The sequence below is a fragment of the Phaseolus vulgaris genome, chromosome 11 (genome assembly GCF_051622355.1).
Source record: "Phaseolus vulgaris cultivar YP4 chromosome 11, ASM5162235v1, whole genome shotgun sequence".
NCBI lineage: Eukaryota > Viridiplantae > Streptophyta > Magnoliopsida > Fabales > Fabaceae > Phaseolus > Phaseolus vulgaris.
Window position 1 is genome coordinate 37,520,833 of NC_143508.1, and position 24,569 is coordinate 37,545,401.

At 32.1% G+C, this 24,569-nt stretch overlaps 3 pseudogenes; all 3 read left to right on the forward strand.

Annotated features, from left to right (window-relative positions):
* The first annotated feature begins 388 nt into the window (after positions 1 to 388).
* LOC137806614 (secreted RxLR effector protein 161 pseudogene) lies at positions 389 to 721 on the forward strand (annotated as a pseudogene).
* Positions 722 to 793: 72 nt separating this feature from the next.
* LOC137806625 (sesquiterpene synthase-like) lies at positions 794 to 23,826 on the forward strand (annotated as a pseudogene).
* Positions 21,755 to 21,903, forward strand: LOC137812018 (U2 spliceosomal RNA; annotated as a pseudogene).
* Positions 23,827 to 24,569: the final 743 nt, after the last annotated feature.

Sequence of the window (24,569 nt, forward strand, 5' to 3'; positions counted from 1 at the left end):
GGTACATGAAAATCGGAGAAGAGAAGAAAGTGCTAAAATTGAAGAAGTCACTTTACGGGTTGAAGCAAGCACCGCGGGCATGGAATACTCATATCGATACATACTTCAACGAGAACGGGTTCAAGCAATGTCCTTACAAGCATGCTCTTTACGTAAAGAACAGTGAAGGTAACATGATATTTGTTACTCTTTATGTTGATGATCTCATTTTTATGGGTAAAAATAATGAGATGATATAAGAGTTTAAGGGCACAATGAGACGAGAATTTGAGATGACAGATTTGGGATTGATGAAGTGTTTCCTTGGTTTGGAGGTTAGACAAGAAAATACGAGTATTTTTGTATATCAGAGGAGACATACGCAAAAGAGATTTTGAAGAAGTACAAGATGGAAAATTTTAACCCAATATCAATACCAATGGAACCAGATGCAAAACTCTCAAAGTTCAATGAAGGAGAATGTGTCGATGCAAGTAGATATCGGAGTTTGGTAGGAAGCCTTCATTATCTCATATGCACAAGGCCGAATCTTTCATTAAGTGTCGGCATCATAAGTCGATTTATGGAGGAACTGATCTACTCACATTGGAAGGCGTTGAAGCGAGTCCTACGATACATTCAAGGTACTGTATCACTTGGATTGTTCTACTCAAAAGCAGAAGATTACAAGTTGGTGGGTTACTCTGACAGCGATTGGTGGGGAGACATAGATAATCAATAAAGTACATCGGGATATGTATTCTTTATGGGCAACACAACATTTTCTTGGCTTTCAAAGAAGCAACCTATCGTGATGCTATCGACGTGTGAAATTGAATATGTGGTAGCATCTTGGTGTGTATGTCATGCGATATGGCTTAGAAACTTGTTGAGCAAGATGGAACTAAAGAAACTAGGTGCAATCGTGATTCAAGTTGAGAACAAATCAACAATTGAGTTGGCAAAGAACCCAGTGAACCATGAAAGAAGCAAACACATTGACTTTCATTTTCACTTTATCCGTGATCATGTGAAGAAAGGAAGTGTGGAATTAGTGCATGTGGCAAGTCAGGATCAAATTGCGGATATCTTCACAAAATCGCTACTGAAAGTACTTTTTGACAAATACAAGAAGATGATTGGCATGATGGATGGTAGAAACGTTTAAGTCTATGGGGGAGTTTTGTTGAATAAACTTTAAAAGTTAGTTTGTGGGTTTTAAAATTATAAGTTACTAGAAAATAAAATAATGAGAGTTTTGATAGATGAAAAGTCAAAAGTTGTGAGTAAGATTTTATTATGTTGTTAGTGGAGTTTTAAGACCATAATGAAGACATGATGTGATTCCACTAGCACAATTAGAATGATTCTTGACATTCTTAGGAATCATCTTGAGTTGGTTATGAGATAGGCACTTTATCATAGAATTGGATCAAGGTTCTATGAACAAGAACTCACCAAAACTAGTGCCAAAACACAAACTCATATGGAAGTTCCAATTATTGTCAAATTGAACCGATTAAAATGAGAGGAAAAGTAAATGAACCGATTGAAACTCTAAAGAAAGCAATTGAACCGAACAAAACATGAAAAGGAGCTACTGAACTGAATTAAAACAGTAAGAAATTGAAAAGAACCGAACAAAAGTGCAAGAAAAGGAAGATGAACCGAATAAAAGAAACTACACTTGTTTTAGAGTTCATATGGACATGGAAATGGAAGAACTAAATGGAGAAGAGAGGAAACTTATGTGGATGACGAACTTGATTGATGAGCACGCCACTTGAAGTGTGATTGCTCCAAGATAAGTGTGAATTGCCGCCACTTGAGGGAACCAAGGCTCTCAAGATGAGATTAGGAAGAGGAGAAATCAAATCTCACTCACTCAATCACCAAATTGGGAGAGTTTCTTTACTACAAATTCCAAATCTGCATTATGAAGGACCTAAGCCCTCCTTTTATAGGAACAAGGGCTGGTTATGAAGCTTACAAAACAAGCTAACCAAAAGTCCCTTGCATGCTACTCACTTCTAGCACCTAAAGTGAAGCATGAAGAGTCACCTTCTAGAAAATTCTAAACTAATGCCTAAAGATGCTTTTACAAAAGAGGTATCTAAGGTTTCCCTCTAAGCACCTTTCCTAAAAACTATGTATTTAAACATTCTATATTATTTACAAATTTATAAAAGAAACTATAAAGAGAGATATTTAAATGAAGCCTATTCTTGAAAGCTTGTAGACTTCTTTGGCTTTATGGCTTGATCCTCTCTTTATTTTATGTCTTCTTTTTAATTTTGAAAAGACTAGAAGGAAGAACTTCAAATGTGTAGGTGAATGACCTCTCCCTTCATTAATAAAAGCCTCCTTTATTTGATTCTCATCAAGACTTTTCTAAAAGAGTTTCCTAAAGCCTATAAATAGGATGCTCTCTCAGTTGTAAGATACACCGCAGAAAGAAATACAATAGAGAGAAAAATACATGAAGAAGAGTGTCTTTTTAGAGAAAATTCAAGTATTAGTGGTTGTATGTTTTTCATCCTGTTGATAACAATTTCCTTTTCAAATTAAACTTCATCAACTCAGTTCAGCGTTTGGGTGTTTCTTATCATTTTGAACATGAAATTGATGAAGCATTGCATAAAATCTATGAGATTTCAACAAAGGAGAATAACATAGTAAGTTATGATGATGATCTTCATCATCTCGCTTTGCTCTTCCGCTTGCTTAGACAACAAGAATATCGTATTTCATCAGGTATGATCTTACCACGTTCATCTTTAATTCCTCATCTGCATTTACACTTTTCATTATATCACTATTTCTTGCTATAAAAAAGAAGAAGGATATTTTGGGATACTCCAACCCAATTTATCCTAAAGAATTTCCGTCGTTAAACAAAATTAATACATTATACCTCATGTTCCAATTTGTATAACTGATTCCTGATGGGAAAAACGCACGCGGAAACAACACACATAATCACGAATCAACTGCAGAAAAATAAACGACACTAGATTTAACGTGGTTCAGTCGCCAACTGCAACCTACATCCACCCGGGCAACTATTAGGTTTACATTATATCCTGTTGCACACCAATTACAAGTACAATGATCTCTTTAAATAGAGATAAATAGAGATAATAAAGGGCCATAATAATTAAGCCCACTCACTAAACATGTGTCTAGCCAGCCCAACCCAATTGGTCCTGGCTTCATACCCAACAATCTCTTACTTGAAGCCACGGAACAATGTTCACCTACGCTTCAACTGTGTACATGGTGTCTTGTCAGCCCAACCCAATTGGTCTTGACTTCATACCAACAATCTCCCACTTGAAGTCACGGAACAATGTTCACCTGCGCTTCAACTGTGTACATGTACTTCTGTAATTTGTCGATGGAACTCATTGTTCCACCTCTAGTTGCCACCATCCTTCTTAATCATTTTGAAGACTTCGTTAAAACTCCCCTGAGTTTCAACACGTCAGTCACTGACCCGTTCTCTGTTCCTACCGACTCCCACTTACAGGAACTGCCGGATCCTGGAACAACCTGAGAACAAACACTCTCCATATTCAACAAGAATTTTTCTAGAGAAGTTTCAACCGCTGGAATACTGGTTCTCCTAACCCACTGTCATCTGGGAACCTTAGCTGAAGCACGACCCGTGCTCCCACTGCCACAAGTACCTCTGACTGGTCTACCTGAACCTTTCCATGCTCGTTCATCCTGAATCTGACCTGTGGCTCTGGGTTTTTCTCTTGTAAAGACAACCCTCTTTTGCCCACGAGATTCTGTGAACCGGACTTTGTTTATCTTCTGAACTGGGATGGTCACTCCCTCAGACACGGTAATCTGACTATATACAACGAACCTCTCTTTTTTTCGCAGGCTATGATAAGATTTCCCTTGACGACCTTCCACTACTGATTTCTGAACTTCACTTCATGTCCCTGTTCGTCCAACTGCCTAACAGAAATCAAACTTTTCCTCAAGCTTAGAACAACTCTGACATCCTTCAAAGTCCAAAAACCAACTGGTGTCTTCAACACTATGTCACCCATGCCCGCGTAACATCAAGAGTTCTATTGTCCGCTAGTCTTACCTTTCCAAAGTCTCCAATAACTAGATTCTGCAATGCTTCAGAATCCATGACCCAGGAATCCACACTGCTCTCCGCACAACAGACTAAAAGGTCCTCGTCCGCGGAATCTTCTGCAATGCTGACTTGTTTATCATTTGGGCATTGATTCCTGAAATGCCCCACCTCCTTGCAGTTCCAACATGTTACACTTGAGCAATCCCAAGTCTTTGACTGACTCCTTCCGTTGTTCTTGCTCCCACTATCTCTGATATTTCTCTTACCTCTCATGACATATAGCGATTCACTAGATAATTCCCCAGAACTCCTTCTTCGGACATCCTCGCCAAGAATGAGATCACGAATCTTCTCAAAAGTGAATCCATCGGATCCCGCTGAACTGGTAACTGCTGTAACCGTTCCGGACCAACTGTCAGGCAAAGACGATAACAGTAGTAAAGCTTGAACTTCATCATCGAACTTAATGCCCACTGACATAAGTCTGGCTAAGATCAAATTCGTTTTATTGATGTGCTCAGTAACTGAACTGTCTTCCTTCATCCTTGTGTTTACCAATTCTCTAATCAGAAACACCTTGTTTGCAGCAGATGGCTTCTCGTACATGTTAGACAATGCTTCCATGATACCTTTCGCTATCTTCTCCTTCAAAATGTTGAACGCAACATTCTTACTCAAAGAGAGTCGGATAACGGACATAGCTTTCCGATCCAAACCTACCCACTCTGCATTAGACATCTTTTCTGGCTTGTCATCCAAAGCCACATCCAAATCTTTTTGAACTAGCAAATCCTCAATTTGCATTTTCCACCAACTGAAATCTATACTATCAAATTTTTCAATTCGGAACCTCCCTTCTTCTGTCATCTCAAATGACTAGACGAGATACTCGGTACAACTGATTTCAGATCTTGGCAATCTTTTTTTTTTTAAATCAAGAAAAAAAAATTGCACCACCCAAAATCACTCACCAACAGACCTGGTCGCAGTCCCCACTGCCCTGGCGCTCCGCACCACCACCGTCGCTGGTCACCGCTGTTGTGAAGCAGATTTGGGAAACCCTAAGCCTTAGGACGCTGCAAAACCCCTGCAAAACCCTAGCTTTGGGATGTTGTTGCCGCCTCTGCGAAACCCTAACTTTGGGACATTGTTGCCGCCTCTGCGAAACCCTAACTCTGGGACGCTACTGCAACCGCAATTTTCACATCTCGTCGATTAATTTCTGCTGATCGGATCTCTAGTGTGTAAACGAACCAAGCCTTTGATACCACTTGATGGGAAAAACGCACGCGGAAACAACACACATAATCACGAATCAACTGCAGAAAAATAAACGACACAAGATTTAACGTGGTTCAGTCGCCAACTGCAACCTACATCCACCCGGGCAACTATTAGGTTTACATTATATCCAGTTGCACACCAATTACAAGTACAATGATCTCTTTAAATAGAGATAAATAGAGATAATAAAGGGACATAATAATTAAGCCCACTTACTAAACATGTGTCTAGTCAGTCCAACCCAATTGGTCCTGGCTTCATACCTAAAAATTCCATGAACATATTGAAATTGCACGTGTTATAGAAATGTCATGTAGTCAAGTTTAGAAGAAAGATATGTTCAAACCAATTTGTAAATTTTTATTAAATTTAAATTTAGAAATTTTTATTGCACAACCTAAATGAAAATTACTTCATCAAAATTAAGTTGATTTGAACATACTATGGTGCATTTTTTACATTTTTTAAATAGAAAACTATATAAGAAAGAGAATAAAAATATCTATAATAATTTAAAAAACTATAAATAAATATTTATTAATAATAAAAAATTATATCAAATATTAATATTATTTAATTACTAAAATAGTATTTAATTTAATTAATATAATAATTAATTATTTTTATTTTCTAAAAAATGATTTTTACTTAATAATATTCTTATAGGGATATAATAGTCTCTTTCAATCTTATTCTTTAAACAAAATTAAAGTAAACTTTCTAATGATTAGCAGGTGGGTTATCTCCTCATTGGTTGATCTACCAGAATATATGAAATTATGTTATAAGACACTTTTGCATATTTTTGAAGAAACAGAGCAGGAGTTGAGAATCAAGGAAAAGAAGACTTCGTCAAGTATGCTAAAAAAGAAGTACGGTTAATTATTTTTTAAATTGTTACTTTTAAAATTTTGTTTTTTCAATAGAAAATATCAAACTAATTGCATATTAGATTGCTTATATATTTGGTCATAACATTTTTTGCATTTGAAATCTCGAGTAATATTTTATTTTCTCATAAATAATTTTCAATGGTTGGAAGAATTAGGAAAATAGTCTTTTATTATGTACAATTAAAAATTCATAATGTTAGAATTAAATTATAATTTTTTACGAGTATGGTTATAAGTCATTCATATTAAATTTTTTAACGTATGTAATTTTTTTAAAGATTCTAACACTAGAACATGTTTGACCTATATTTTTTATTTTTATTTTATAAAAGTTTTCATATTAGACATCACTATACAACTTGACATCTGAGCTAGATTGATACTTCGAGTAACAATAATCATATGTCATCACATGAAAAAAGTATTATTATTAAAAAAAATAAAAAAAATACAAAAATATGGGAGAATTAGACCAAAACTCATATGTTAACAAAAACGATACATAGGTAGACTATACCTATTCATAAAGAATTCTAGGAGTAGACTAGATAAAAGCCTACTATACCGATGAAATGATTATCTATGAATAAATCTTAAATTAGTCAACTTATCAGAACACACATCCCCTTCACGAAAAATACGAGTGACCCTAAACTTGATTTTCCCACAGTAATTAAGACAAGTATTTCATCGATTACGAAACATCCACGAAACATCAGTCCTAGCAGTAAACGCAACACAAATCAAAGCAGAATCACATTCAAGCTCGACATTAGTAAGCCCCATCTTTTGAGCTTCCTCCATAGCATGTACAACTCCATAAAACTCAGCAACCATAACAGTCTGAACTTCAGGAAACGCAGAGAAAGAACAAATAAACTCCCTCATACTCCCATGAAAAATACGTCCACAAGTAGCAAGACCAGGATACCCCCTAGCAACCCCATCAGTGTTAATTTTAACCCATCCTGGTGAAGGAAACTCCCATCTAATAGAAAGAGGACAAAGAACTTTACCACTATGACGATTAGTACCAAAAAACTTAATCACGCTGAAATCCAACATATCATTCTTCATTGAAGCTTTAGACGAATTTTTCACTAGACAAATTAAATCTTTAATTACCGAAATAGCCCTAAAAACCTCAACCTTATCATGAAATCTAGCATAATTCCTCATACGCCATATCATCAAAATAGCAAAAGTTATCATAGCAAGCTTAATCAATTTAGCCAAAGGACTATCACTCTTAATAAAAGAAAGAAGATCATCCTTATTAGAGAAAAGAGAAGTAAAAAAAATTTGTCGAACCCAACTCAAAAAATAAATGTTAAATAGATTCCTCACGCTTTTCACAAAGCGTACACATAGAACATATATGCAAACCTTTATTTTGAATATGTTGATCTGTAGGAAGCCGCCTATGAAAAACTTTCTAGAGTACAGTTTTGGAAGGCGGAATAGATGAAAACCAAATGAATTTACCCCAACCACAGGAAACTCCTAGTTCTAAGAAAAAATCCTAGCCGATTTAAGAATGAAACGACCAAACTCATCTAGAATCCAATTAGGAATATCATGTTCCTCCCTAACCATGATATGATTAAAAAAATGAGGCATCTACGGTAAAGATAAGGGAATATTCCAATCACAACTTGTCCAAAACTGAGAGACTGTATTTGGAATGCTAGCACCATCTGATTACCCTGCAATATTTGCTAAACAAGTAGTATAACACCATTTATCATTTCCATAAATTAATAAAAGAACATGTACCAAAAGTCTAAGAAGTATAATCAAGTATAGTAAAATAAAACTGCTTGATTCCAAGCTACAGAGATGAGGATCTATAAACCATTCTAAACTCGTCTTTTGATTTAAGAAACCTACTTTTAAGATAAAAGACCAAGGCTTGTTGCTATAAGCAAAGTTCCAAGCAAGCTTAAGAAGATATGCATTATTTTCATGATGAAGATGAATAATCTTTAAATCTCCATTCTCAAGAGGAGAAAACAAATTGATCCCATTTCATGGTGACTATATGATATGAGTTGATTTTAGATTGCACATTTTAAAGGTTTCGCTTTTGTTTAGATTTTGGATTTTAGCAATTTAAAGGTGTGAACCCTAAGAAGATCCCCACTGGATATGAACTTAACCAAGTGGTTAAGTGTGAAGGTTCACTTGATAAGGGCAAAGAGGAAAACACAATAATATGGTGATAAAAGCCGAAAGAAATTAAGGTGAAGACAAAACTTTGAACAAGACAAACAAGAAAAGCACGAAAAAGACACAAGGAAACTTACTTAACTTTAATTATGAAGATTTGAAAGGTTTTAGAAATTGAGAAAGCAAGTGGGATTAAACTCCACAATTACGAAAAAAATTTGTCATATAGTTAAAACCTCTTTTCGTAAGTGAAATTTGGAAAGTAAATGCACTTGAAACATTTTGTGTAGTTTTTGCTTCCTTTTTTTTTTTGTCCTGAATTGACAGATTCAAATTTCCAGATGATTTTGTGCATGCGGATGGGATTCACTTTTCAATTTTTAAAAAAGATAAGATATTGGGATTCAAGTTATATGAACGCTTGTAATCTATGTTTGGAATTAAATCAACCATTACTCTAACAACTTCTAAATTGGTTTTAGTTCTTCACAATTAAAATAAAAATAAGCAAAAAAAATGAAAGACTCCTAGAACACTAAGAACATCAGCGCAAGGAAAAGTGAGAAGAGAAAAAAATTCGACAGAAAACGGAATTCACAAAGCGAAATTTAAAGTGTTTAATGAATAAAAAGATAGAAACGGTAAATGACAGGAATTTAAAGGTGAAATTTAAATTTCTTGAATATAAAAGCGAGAATTTAAAAATGTGCAGAAATTTAAAGGCAAAATATCAAGTCAGCAATATAAGCACAAAATAACCATGCTCTGAATACCACATCATGTGAGTTGATTTTAGATTTCACATTTTAAAGGTTTCACTTTTGTTTAGATTTTGGATTTTAGCAATTTAAAGGTGAGAACCCTAAGAAGATCCCCATTGGGCACAAACATAACCAAGTGGTTAAGTAAGTGTGAAGGTTCACTTCACAAGGGCAAAGAGAAAAACACAATAATATGGTGACAATGATGTAAAGGTGCGGAATTGAAGAGAACATGAAAAAGGAAACGAAACAAGACTAAAATGATAAAGAATGACCGAATGGAAGGAACGTTAAAGAACATGAAATGGAAATGGATAATGGAACAAATAAAGAAGGAAAAAGATGAAGGGATGAAAAGAACTTATGGATGAGAAAGGGAATTCACGCCACTTGGAGCAGAGGGACTCCAAGATGAGTGATGCAAGAGTCACCATTTGAGATGTCACTCACTCAATATAAGACTCAGAGTTGCAACTTAGGATACTATCCATCCAAGATAAGATCCAGATAAAAAGGAGTACTCAAAATCTCAATTCCCTCAAACAGAGTTTCTTTACTCAAAATTTCAATGTGTAAATACATGGAGGAAGACACCCTTTAATAGGAAGGAGTAACTTGGAGGGCAAGATGAGTGAGAGGTAGAAAAGGAAGGGGAGAGGGGCTGCCTAGGGTGTTGACCATGGTCAAAACCATCCCTTAGGCATAACTTCTAGAAGTTAGCGCTATATTCTAACCCTAATGGACTAGGCACAAGCTAAAGTGATAAATACACCCCCTTATTATGCTAAATAAACCTACTCTAGCCTATTCTACTATTTGGACCCCAAAAGTGAGCCCAAATTATTTACAACATGTTTTTACATTTAAGAAGACCAGAAGAAAGAATAGTTGATGTTCTGGTGTATGCCCCGTTCTTCTTCTGGTAAGGTCTGTCAGATCTTTGGTGGGTCCTTGACTTGATTGTTGAGATGACTGCTGACTGTGTGAATTGTCTCTTGAATCCTTGGTCATCTATTTGTCTTCTTGGATTATATCACTGTGCCTTTTCTCAGAATACCACCAGTCCAAATAAAATTTAGATACCACTGCTTAACTTGATTAAGAAGTGAAATAGGTCATTTATACATATTAAAGTTATAAGCTAGAAATCCAATAATCACCATATTGACCAACTGAATTCGACACACGAGGAAACGTGTCTCCTGTTAGAATGTATGGCTTTAAACTAGAAGGGGGGGGTGAATTGTTTAAAGGGGGTTTTCGCAAACTTTTTAAGCTAGAATGAAATTCTTTGCAAGAAACCAGATTAAGAATTCAGTTAGCCAAGAAACAGAACTCAAAACAGTAAAGCACCAGAAAAACAATCGGTTGTTTTGCAGAAACAATCGGTTGTTTATACCAGTAAAAATAACAACAACTGAATTTAAAGAGTTTAAGGAAGAAAGAGATGCACAAAAAGTTTATACTGGTTCACTCTTAAACCAAGAGCTACATCCAGTTTCCCAGAAACCACTAGGGAATCCACTAGGTAATCAAAACCAGATTACATACACACACCACTAAAGAAGTGACCTTGATTCCCTCAAGAAACACACTTCCTTTGGCTCAGCACACACACACACCAAGAATGTTGATCTTGACAACCTCAAGAGCACACAACCCTTCTTGGCTTTACAAGACCAGAATGTACACAGTTTCAGAACGAATTACACTTGTTAAAGAATCAACTGAAATCAATACAAATGTAATCTTATTCCACTTCTCTCTTGAATAACCAAAGCTCAAAGTGAAAACTCAAATGTTTGAAAGATCTTTGTGAAAAACTCAAATATGTTTTTCTTTCTTGTTTTTTGTTATAAAACATTAACAAACTATTTATAGCATTCAAATCTTGGTTAAAGCATTTAAAGCAGAAGCGTATTCAGTTATAAAATCATTTAAAGCTCACTAAACTAACAAAACTGATTCTATTAGAGTTTTCATACAAACAATCGATTGAAAGAGCGAATCAATCGGTTGTTTTGGTTTGACAGCAAGTCAACCAATCAAAACAATTTTCAAACTTTTTCAAAAATACCTAAGTATAAAACAATCGGTTGTTTCGACAAAACAACAGGTTGTTTTTCACTTCGTTTGAAAAACACTTTAAACTTAAAAGATTTGAAAACACTTAAGTTTTAGATTCAACAAAGAGTGGATTACAAAGATAAACTACCCCAGATCCTACTCTAAAACACATCAGCAACTTCAAGCAATTCTAACCTTCCATCAAACGCTAGGATTTGGATTCTTCAAAGCTTTGATCATACTTGATTCTACAATCTCCCCCTATTTGATGAAAACAAATCCCTGGTTTTGGACTTGATTGAATATGAAGCAGATCCTGCAAAATAAAGTTTAAGCAACATACAACATCTATGGCAGCAGGTTAGAGTAGTACAAAAAACTTGTGCTTTGCTTAACCAAAACAGCAGTCAAAAACCAACCAAAACATCAGCAGCAAAGCAGCAGAAACATTAATTACTTAAACAAATAGAGTTTACAAAATTAAAGAAAACACAACCCCCAATTTGTCTTCACAAATAGACTATAAGAAGAGATAAAACATAAATTGTTCCAGATAAAACAAAATTTAAAGGAAAAGGCACTTAAACTGATACAGAGAAAAAACAATCGGTTGTTTCGAGCTTTCAACCGGTTGTTTTTCTTCAGTCATCCTTACCATATTGAAGCTCAAAGATCTGTTTCTGAACAGCTTCAATCTGTTCATCCAGGGTCAGAAAACGAGTGTCCATGCTCTGGAATCTGTTGTCAATGCTCTGGAAATTGGTCACACAAAGATCATGGAGATTTCTTTGATTTTCAGCAAAGCCATCAAGCCTATTCACCATGTATCTTTCAAAAGAAGACATAGAAGGAATCTCATCCCCTTGATGTCCTGCACTTGTTCCAGCATCAAGTTAGTTGCAGGTTGTTCATCATTGTGGATATCCATATCAGCAGCTTGATCTTCTTCATCAAAATTAGCAGCTGCAGCACTTGATGAACCACCATGATCACCATCTTTGCTCACCCATCTTCCATTTATTTTAGTGAATCCCATCTTGCTTAGAGAACCATTATTCATTTCTTGTGTTGATTTAACCAGCTCAGAGGTCTCATCTTCAAGATTCACTTCAAAATAGAGCAAGAATTTAGAGATTAAAACAACATAGGGATAGTGGTAGTCACTTAACCTCATGGATTTTTGCATATGTTCTTTGATGATATGAATCCAGTTGATCTTGATCTTCTTCATGATGCAGTAGATATAAACAAGATCTTCTTCTGTTAAAACAGAATGGTTGCTCCCCCTTGGAGTTAGAATCCAAGTAACAATAAGAGCAAGCACCCTTTCATCTAACTTCAAGCCTCCAACAGAACAAGTTCTCACTTGGGCTTGCTAATTCTTCAAACAACTCTTGTAGTATTGGACTTTGTTGAAATCTTCCACAACTCCAAGATTTCCTTTATTAATCCTTAGACCAACATACTTTAATCCAGCTACTGCAGCCTACACATCATGGGTAATCTCCATGTCTACACCTTTCACATGAGAAACAAGGTTGTTTCCTTCAAATTTAAGGTTGGTGTAGAATACCCGAATCAAGTCAGGGTATATGTTTCCCTTCATCTCCAAGAATCTTCTCAGCAATTGATCCTTGAGAAGCTTTCTCACATTGTCTAGCTTTTGGCTTTTCAGCCAATCAAAGGAGACCACTTTTGGATTCTTGATCACCTTTGTGCTTCTCTCAAAACGATATCTCTCAATGAGCTCATTATCCCCTGAAAACCAAGCCTCAAGTCTCCCTCCAGACCTTACAACTCTTGTTTTGATCCTCTTTGATGTAGGTGGAGTGGACTCCATGATTGCAGAAAAAAGAGGTAAAGGTTCACATACAAAGAGAGCAAGAGATGTTGCAAGAGATGACTCAATTGATTGTTTTTGTGAGAGAGAACTGCTGCACCATATTTTATAACATAATTGAACCCTATTGTGATCAATTGGTATGAGTGGGTTTCAGTCTTCAAGAACAAAAGACTGGACCAAGACCTGCACAAAAAACGTCAGAAAAAAGAAGAAAACCACATGATCATCACATGTGATCTTTGACTAGTCATAAAGGCTCTTGAATTTTCAAGATATGGATTATATTCCTTTATGACATGTTGTAACTTCCTCCAGAACACAATCAGGCTTTCAAGACAGCTTTATTGACTCAGGATCCTTTCATAATTGAGATCTGCAATAGAAAGAATAGAGGAATTAATTCAATTCTTTCATAGTGTTGTCAAAGAAGAAACAATCGGCTGTTTCGAGGAAACAATCGGTTGTTTTTCTGCAGCATGTTTGACAGATTGAGATTTTCAAATAGAGACTGAGAAAGGTTCAAAACAGGTGTAAGTGTTCATTTGAAAAAAAGAGAATTAAACATGAAATAGTAATCAAAATCAAAGGCAGAGATAAGGAAGGTCTTATCCTTTTATGAAGTCCCTTCAATGAGTCATTTGTTTGTGATCAAGAAGCTTCATTTGACTTTGAAAAGACTTGGACTGGTACACACCCTTAATTCAGTTCCAGTCTTAATCCTTTCCTTCCAAGAACTTGATCAGATGACTCAGAACCTCATGTTCTTCTAGTTTCCCTGCATAAAAATGAATTCAAGCAACAAGGTTTGGTCCCCTTACAAATGAGGGTCCATTTGATTTATTTTTATCATTTGAAACCTCACAGCCTTTGGGAATCCATTTCATAAAACCTCTGGGAACAGAATATTTCCTTATTTTGCAGAATCTGACAGAATGACCTCTTTTCATGCAATAAAAGCATGTATCAACTGGTTGTTTCGACTTAACAATCGGTTGTTTTACTGGCTGTTTTGTGGATTAAAACCTAATCCAGCTCTTCCAAAAACACAATTTTGAGATGCCAAGACATTCTCAAAGTTGGATTTTCCCTTGGAAAGCTTATCCACAGTTCTAACAAGATAATGTACTTTTTTTCAAGATTTTCACAAGCAAGAGAGTCACACACATGAGAAGAGTTTTTGCAATGTTTTTCAAGTTTTTCAAACTCAATTTTTGAGTTTTTCAGCTCTTCTTCAAGTGTCTTAACCCTCTTTTCAAGCCAGTTGTTAAGCCCTTTCAAATGGTTGTTTGAGAGAACCAATCGGTTAGCTTCTTCATGAGTTTCTTGAAAAGCTTGAAGCAATTTACTATAATTTTCAACACTTAGGGAAGCACATGAACTAACATTGCTTGAGCTACATGACTCATCATCTCTTTCTACAATCAAGCATATGTTTGCTTTTTCATCTTCACTTGATGAGGAGCTTGATGAGGAGACTTCATTCTCATCCCAAGCAATATATGCTCTTCTTGATTTTCCCTTTTTCTCCTTGTGGCTTGATTTCTTTTCATTGCTTTCTTTGTTTGGGCAATCAGCTTTAATGTGCCCTTGTTCACCACAACCAAAGCAAGTATAATTGTTAGAATTGAAATCACTGGTTTTCTTGTTGTCATACCTTTCTTTGTTGCAATTTCTCTTCAAGAATCTACTAAACTTCTTGGACAACAAACTAAGGTTTTCTTCTTCACTTTCATCACTTGATTCTTGCTTGCTTTTCTGCTTGGCAGCTTTCAAGGCAATGCTTCTCACATGCTTGTCTTCACTCTCTTGAACATTGAGTCTATTCATTTCTAACTCATGTTCTCTAAGCTTACCAAACAATAAAGCCGTTGTCAAGGATGTCAAATCTTTTGAATCAAAAATTGTTGTCACCTTAGGTTGCCATGATCTATCAAGAAACTTGAGGATTTTGATGTTTAGTTCTTCTTTATCAAAGTTTTCCCAAGGCTCATAAGGTGGTTGATGATGTGGGTGAACCTCTTTTGTACTTCAGCGATTGACTCACCTTTAAGCATTCTAAACATTTCATATTCATGAATTAGAGTATGCTTTTTGGCTCTCTTCACATCATTGGTTCCTTCATGAGTCACCTCCAAAGTGTCCCACATCTCTTTGGCCGATGAGCATTGAGAAATCCTGAAAAATTCATCCGAATTTAAGGCAGATGTTATGATGTTCTTAGCAATACAATCAAATTTGGCCTTCTTGTTTTCAGAATCAGCCCATTGAGACCAAGGTTTTTCAATGGAAGATCCATTTTTTTCATGTTTTGGAATAAAGGGGTCATTTTCAATTGCATTCCAAATTCCCTTGTTAAGAGATTCAACAAAGATTTTCATTCTAACTTTCCAGAATTGGTAATTCAAACCACAGAAAAGAGGTGGTCTGTTGATTGAAGCACCCTTTCCAAAAGGTAGTTTGTCTGCCATTGAAAAAAGGTTTTAGGATCAAACTTGAGTATTTTTCAAGTACCAAGTTTTGATACCAATTGTTAGAATGTATGGCTTTAAACTAGAGGGTGGTGAATGGTTTAAAGGGGGTTTTCGCAAAGTTTTTAAGATAAAATGAAATTATTTGCAAGAAACCAGATTAGGAATTCAGTTAGCAAAGAACACAACTCAAAACAGTAAAGCACCAGAAAAACAATTGGTTGTTTCGCAGAAACAATCGGTTGTTTGTACCAGTAAAAATAACAATAACTGAAATTAAAGAGTTTAAGGAAGAGAGAGATGCACAAACAGTTTATACTGGTTCACTCTTGAACCAAGAGCTCTATCCAGTTTCCCAGAAACCACTGGGGAATCCACTAGGTAATCAAATCCAGATTACATACACACACCACCAAAGAAGTGACCTTGATCCCTTCAAGAAACACACTTCCTTTGGCTCAGCACACACACACACCAAGAATGTTGATCTTGACAACCTCAAGAGCACACAACCCTTCTTGGCTTTACAAAACTAGAATGTACACAAGTTCCAGAACGAATTACACTGTTACAGAATAAACTAAAATCAATGCAGAGTAATCCTATTCCACTTCTCTCTTGAATAACCAAAGCTAAAAGTTAAAACTCAAATGCTTAAAAGCTCTTTGAAAAACTCAAATCTGTTTTTCCTTCTTGTTGTTTGTCATAAAACATTAACAAACTATTTATAGTATTCAAATCTTGGTCAAAGCCTTTAAAGCAGGAGCGTATTCGGTTATGAAATCAATTAAAGCTTATTCAACTAACCAAACTTATTCTGTTAGGATTTCAAACAAACAATCAGTTGAAAAAGCGAATCAATCAGTTGTTTTGGTTTGACAGCAAGTCAACCATCCAAAACTCTTTCAAAAACACCTAAGTATAAAACAATCGGTTGTTTTGACAAAACAACAGGTTGTTTTTCACTTAGTTTGAAAAAAATTTAAACTTAAAAGATTTGAAAACACTTAAGCTTTAGATTCAACAAAGAGTGGATTACAAAGATAAACTACCCCATATCCTACTCTAAAACACATCAGCAACTTCAAGCAACTCCAGCCTTCCATCAAACGCTAGGATTTGGATTCTTCAAATTTTTGATCATACTTGATTCTACATCTCCAATGTAAAAAAATGCTAAATTACTTTGTTGTTTTTACATTAAGAGTCAAAAGTCAATTTGTTTTAATAGTTTTAAAAAAAAAGTCAGTTTTTTCTTAATTTTTTTTAAAAAGTTAGCAATTTGATCCTTATATTAAATTGACATGAACGATGTTAAGTGGTAATGATGTGAAACAAAATAACATTATTATGCACACATAAACTATGCAGTTAGATACACATCATATATATGCAAATTTTTTTTTATGTGAAAAATCTATGTTTTTGGATGAACTTTTAAGGAGAACAAAATTAGAAAATAAGATTAAGAGTTGTAAGGCAAAAAATGATTGCATCTACATTTTACAGTATTTTATGAAGGGTTAGATTTTCCAAAGTTTACTTCTTATTCCTCAACTCCCTTATCTTCAACCCAAATATTTTATTTTAATAGCCATCAATCTAGTTAAAAACTTCAAGTTAGTTTGATTTATAAAGACATTGTTGTTTTATGCTTCATCTTTTTAATTAACAAACTAGGCCTACCAAGAAGCGGTCTTTGAATTATGAGAGAGATGGTTGAGAGTGGGAATATGAAAGAAAGGGGTCTAAAAAGTATTTGTATTAATTAGCAATAATTTTAAATTTTCAAAATAACTAAATTCTTATTAAAAATTTAGTATTGATAGGGTGACTTTACCTCATAGCTACGTTCTTACATCACGCTTTGTTGTAAGAACACAACTTTATTAAATAGTCGCCCTCTTAAAGAAATTTAATTTAAAAAATGTCACCACGTTTTGAAGGACAACGTCTGACTGTAAAAACGTCTTAAATATAATGTCGAAATAAGTCAGTTTTGCACTAGTAACTATCATATAAATACTAAACAGCTCACATTATATTTAATTGAATTATACAAGTTCATCAAAAAGGTATTTAGTTCTTAAAGTTGTTACTCATATGGATTATTATATGAAATAAATACAATTAATATTTTAATATAATAACTATTTAAAATTTTGTGAATTTTTGCAAGTGATAAGAATAGGAATTATGTATGATATTTGTACTTGGTTGAGGGTTTAAACTCATTTTAAGTTGGTATGTACATTAAAAAAAATTGAATTTTAAACCTGTATATAAGGGATGAGGTATTCTTAAAATTTATTATTTATTTTATTTTACTTATTTTTATTAAAAAGAATTCTATATAAACCAATTTATTAGTTTAAAAATGTGTTGTTTTCTTATAGTACCTGATGAAGAAGTTGTTTATTTGAATTCTCATATCCATAGACAATGAGTTAGGACTTGTAAGTAAACTTCACAACCACGAGTATTAGAGAACAATTTAAGTATTTTTTAATAATCACTACTAAAAAGTGGTTAAATAAAAATCAATTTTAAAAATAAAAAATAAAAAATATTATAATTAAAAAACAATTTTATAAATTAAAAAAGTTATTAATATTTAAAATAGTTTATAAATTTATAAACTAATTTTTAAATTGATAGTTAATTAATTAATATCTAATTAATTACAAAAATTTTAATTACTAATTTTAAAATTTAATAAAATAAAAAATTCTAATAGTAATAGTAAGTGCTTCAACAAAATAAAATGATATCACGAACTTATATCTTATATGTGCATGATGAGAATAAAAAACAGAATTTATTTCACTCGGTCCTTTTTTCTCACTTTTATTTTACAATTTCTTTTAATAATAATTTTATTATAATTATCTAATAAAATTAAAAATAAATAAAATTTTAAAATAATATAATAATATTATTGGTTGTCAAATGAGAATGTAAAAATATTAGAGTCTCTGCCAGGGTCACCACTTCAATTATTTAAAATTTACAATATACACTGTAAATCCATGCGAAAGAAACGTGTTTCCTACGAAAATAGTGCAGACCATTAAATTTATAGATATTTGAAGATAAAATTCTTAATTTCTAATTTCTTTCTTTAATTATCAACAGTTTCGTGTCAACTTTATTTTCAAATTGCTGATAAGAAAAAAACATTATTTTCAAATATGAATAGATTATAAATTATATCACGTTAATTTTTATTAAGTTCCTACTTCCGCTGTATCTCATTGTTCATTTTCAATCTTTTAGCTAAGATGTTACATTTTTATGTATTTAACATTTAATCTACTTCATGCAGGAGGAATGTGATAGTCACATTCAACAAGTTAAACTATTAAAAGAGGATGTGAGGAAGAACCTTGTCTCACCTATTGATCATAACAATTTCTCTTTTAAATTGAACTTCATTGATTCTGTCCAACGTTTGGGTGTCTCTTACCATTTTGAGCATGAAATTAACACTCTTCTATGTCAAATTTATGACATTTCAACAGAGGACAATAATATCATAGTTCATAGCGATCATCTTTACCAAACGGCTCTACTCTTTAGGTTGTTTAGAGAGCATGGATACCGCATTTCTTCAAGTATGTGTTCATCTACTTTTAACCAATTTCTTTTTCAAAAACAATAACTTCTTTTGTGATGCTATTAAATTTATTCTTTGAGTTTGCTCTTTGAGCTACTTTGGTACTAGTTGTATTGCATCATCACATCATCGAGTCAACTATATACAAACAAGTCTAAACAAATTTAAATACTTTGTTCGAATCCAATTTTGAACTTTTCTTTGCATAGATGAATCATAAATGAGTTAATCAAGCTCAAGTTGGTTTGAAACAGATAACGAGATAGATGCATGTCTACATATTTTTAAATAAAGAAAAAGAAAAATTGAAGAACACGTGGTTTTGAAGAGACAAACTAGTGGTTTTGAAGAGACAAACTAGTGGAATAAAATAATGAGTTTCTTAACAAAAGTAAGGATGAAGTTAAATATGTAAGAGAAAGATAAAAATAGACTCACTATATCATTTATTATTTACTTTATACTACACTATTTGCTCACGTTGTATAAATGTGGTCTAAAAAGTAAAAATATTATAATTTTATAAATATGATTAATAAATTATTATAGATCATATATTTTGGATTATAAATGTATAAGTCACAGTCTTGTGTGTTATGAATTTTAAGAAAACAATAAATTAAAAATTATGATTAAAATAATAAAAATATGACATTTAATTATGATTATTTTAAATTATATTTAATTAAAGTTATTTTTAATATAAGAAACTATTTTTAAAACATGATTACTTTAATTCATATTTTTTAAATTGTAATATTTTTTTTTCTTAAGCAACACTAAACTTATCTACGGGTATATAATTGTTTTTTAAATATGAAAAGGAAACACCTTTTGTAAGTGTGTACCCCTTGTCTTATAAACTATTTATATTTAAGTCACAGATTTAAGGTGTTGTCTTTATAAATGAATAAACTACATTAGAATAAGTCTTGCTTAAACCAATAAAAATTAGTCTTACTCAATTTCAGAAATGAAAAGACAAATTTTATAAATATCAAGGGTAAGAGAGTATGATCTCAGACTTGATCATGACCTCTAACTCTTGGTTACAATTCTCTTGTCTCTCACTTTCAATATGTTTCAATAGTGAAATATGAATCACATATATATTTCATTACTTTTGTTAATATTATTAATATTAATAAATATATTAATAATAATAATAATAATAATAATTATTATTATTATAATTATAATTATTATTATTATTATTACAATTTGTTTGGTATAGATTTTTGAAAAAAAGCAAAATACATCGGTTTATGTAGATTTATCAGTTATCAAAATTTTCTAACCACTAATAAATATAATTTGATCTAAATAAGCTTTAATTTCTTTTAAATTATACAACACTTATTATTTGTCAAAATAATTTTCAGTTTTAAGATTGGGTTTATAGGGTGACTCAAAACAAACTTATGCACAAATACACACTACAAGAAAATATGAAATTACATAACGATTATTACATACGGATAAAAAATCATATGTAAAATGAACGTTACATACAAATATTTACATACAGATTCTATTCAGTATGTAAATAAACATTACATATAGATTTTTCCGTATGTAAACCAAAGGTAATTACATACGACTATAATTCGTATGTAACTTTGGCACCATGAAGCGGGAATAATTACATACACATATAATCCATATGTAAGATATTTAAAATTTAATTCAAAAAATAGAAATTATTACATACAAATATAGTCCGTATGTAAACTATTTAAAAGTTTAATTAAAAAAATTGTTACATACGGATATAATCCGTATGTAACTTATTTCAAATTTAATTAATAAATAATAAAAAGTTTTACATACGGATTATATCCGTATGTAATGTATTGAAAATTTAATTAAAAAAAAATGGTTACATACGAATTATATTCGTATGTAACTTATTTTAAAATTAATTAAAAAATAACAAAAAGTGTTACATAAGGATTATATTCCTATGTAATGTATTAAAAATTTAATTAAAAAATACATTATTACATACAGATAAAATTTGTAGGTAACTTATTTCAAATTTAATTAAAAAATAACAAAAAGTATTACATACGAATATAATTCGTATGTAATTTATTAAAAATTTAATTTAAAAAACATAATTTGTGAATGATGTGATAGTTGGTAAGAAAAATAGAAATTATTTTAAAGATATAAAATATAGGCTTACAAATTTATCCATATAATTAAAAAAAATATTTGAATAATAAATTCTGATATATTTTTTTTAGGTTTGAACTAATTAAATTTTTCTAATATATAATATTCACAATTACTTGTATTTTTTTTAAAAATAAAAATATAATAGAAAATATTATTGTGTTAAATATAAATAAATTCATTAACTATATTAAAATTTATGAAAATAATATTTTTATTATATAAATTTGTTATTTTATATGACAATGTTTAGGATTTATATAATAATTTATTTTTTTATTTTTATTATTAATAATTATATGTTGTTATTAATAGTATAATTAAATATTTTTAAAATTGTTAAATAAATTTATATAATATTTATTTTTGTATATTGTATATTATAATAAAATGTGGGATACCCTTTTGGCCTTTTGGCTTCAAGTGTAGTATATGTTTTTATCACTTTAATATCTGGTATATGGGTCATTGATATTAAATTAATTTTTTTTTTAAAGAAAGGGTCAAGTGTAATGGCTTGCTATCGAGACTTCGTGCATAGCTGTTGTTAATAATATTAACAATATTAATAATATTAATAATATTAATAATATTAACAATATTAATAATATTAATAATATTAATAATATTAACAATATTAATAATATTAACAATATTAATAATGTTTATAATATAAATGATATTAATAATATTAATAATATTTATATTACGAATAATAATAATAATAATATATATATATAATAAAAATTATAATATGACAAAAGAACTTTTTTTATGTAGTGATTAAAGCTTCTTTGATCAATCGTAGTTTACTAAACCATTATAGGTGATGTTAATTTACAAAACCGTCACCTATAGTATATGTGAACCTAAAATGTTTTCTTCAATTTTGTTCTTATTTTTTAGACCAAGTTTGATGTCGAGAAATTTTGAGAGAGAACGACTTCGGGTTATGGAAACTCAAGATGATGGACAAAGGTTGGTAAAGGAAAAGAGATTATAAAGGAGCTCAAAAGTTTCAACGGTAACACACAACAACGATGACAAGGAGAACATGAACAATAATTTCAAACTTGGGAACCCACTCGTTCAACACTGAAAATAGAGAAAAACTCATAAAAAAGAACAAATGTAGGAAAAACAACATAAAAATAATAAGGAAGACACATTACAAGGAATAAGAGCAATGCCAACAAGAGAGGTCACAAAAAAATACAACCGTGGGGAGCAGCGGAGAAGAAAACACAAAGACGAAAAGACCTGAAGCGAGAAATAAAAAAACATATAGACGACGGTTATGACCTAATAACCGTAGTCTATATTACAAACACAAATATAAGCGACAATTGCCTAAAAAACCCTAGTCTATCATGGTCATTATAGGCAATGGTTGGTCACCAAACCGTAGTCTTTATGCTCTAATTTAAATAGATGATGGTTATAATTAGAATCGTGGTCTATATGTTGATCTTATTTTCAAAATTGTCACTACATTTTTGTAGATGATGCTCCTTCTTAAATCACTGTCTGTACACGTCGTAAAACTCTCTTTTTGCACTAGTGATTGTGCAATATTTTCTCAATATTATATATTTGTACTTTTAATGCTAGATGAAAAGACTAGTCCAGGCTCACATGGCTAAGGCAAGACGGTGTCATACCAACCACATTCCAAAAATGGAGGAGTACATGGAAGTAAGAGGAATCTCATCTGCTTACCCTTTCTTGATGACCTTATCTTTCCTAGGCATGGAAGATACAACAAAGGAGGTCCTTATATGGGCAACGAATGAACCAACAATTATTGTAGCTTCTACAACTATAGCTAGAATCATGGATGACATTGTTGGAGATGAGGTATGTTAGAGACTAATTAATTTCTATTAATTTAACTAAAAAGAGAATGTGACAAAGTTTTTTATGGAACTACTGATAAATGCATCTAATTTTAAAAAATATGTCGAGAAGAAATAGTAATAATAGAATTATAATTTAAGTTTAACAATAAACATCTTATTTATCTTATATAAAGAGTTGGCAATTGCAAAACTTTTAAAAATTTGAAAGAGGTAGACTGAATAATAATTTGGTAAGACCATTAATAAATCCTTTATGTTCTGTTAAAAATTGATTTTGTTGGGATTCATTTTTACTTTGCTATTTTTGTTTATGAAGGTTGAACAACAGAGAAAACATGTTGTTTCAAGCATTTATTGCTATATGAAGCAGCATAAAGTGTCAAGGAAATGTGCCATTGAAGAACTACAAAAGTTAGTTGAGGATGCTTGGAAGGACATAAATGATGCATGCTTAGCTCCTACTCAAGTACCAACGACTTTTCTTATGCGTGCAGTCAACTTTGCACGTGTGATCGATGTGTTTTACAAAGATGAAGATAACTATACAAATGCAGGAGGGATAATGAAGGATCATATTGAATCTTTATTAGTTAAAAAGATTTCCCTATAAGCTAGAAGCTTTGGTCTTTTATCAATTATTGTTGATCAACTTTGGTCTTTTATTAATTACATGTTGATTGAATATCACTTTCAGATTGCTCGACAAGTCGATCGAAGAACAAATATTTGTCAAAAAGGAAGACTTCTTTCAATTAATAACTTTTGGAAATAGTAAACATCTTGTTGGAAGGCGAGTTGCATCCATACAATTCCAAGCAAATTGAACCTAAGGTTACCTTTGGAGGCAGCAAAATATGTAAATTAATGGAGGAAGTGAAGAAGTGAATCATTGCTAGTAGTTTCACATAAAAACTTGGAGAGATAAAGAACTATTTCATGGTTCTCCTAGCCTAGGTTCACTTGAACTCTAGCAAAGAGAAAGTTGAGACAAGAGAGCAAATGAATGTAATTTAGGTAGAGTTTCTATTAAGAAGTGAACTTTAAGTGTAACTCAATCTTATAAAACCAACTTATAAAATAAGGTTTGCTCCACTTATATACTATGAATTGTTCTTATCTCTAGTCGATGTGAGATCTCAAATACAACTCCCTCACACTGAGACCTGTCAACTCTTAAGTGGGACTATATATTATGGGTGGTTTGATAGCAATCCGATAGCAGGTGGCCTGATAAGCCCAACAAACCCTCGCTATGATAGACTCTAAATGACTTCGATACCATATTAAGTAGTGAACTTTAAACCTAACTCAATCTTATAAAATTGGCTTATCACTACAACAAAATTTAATTTT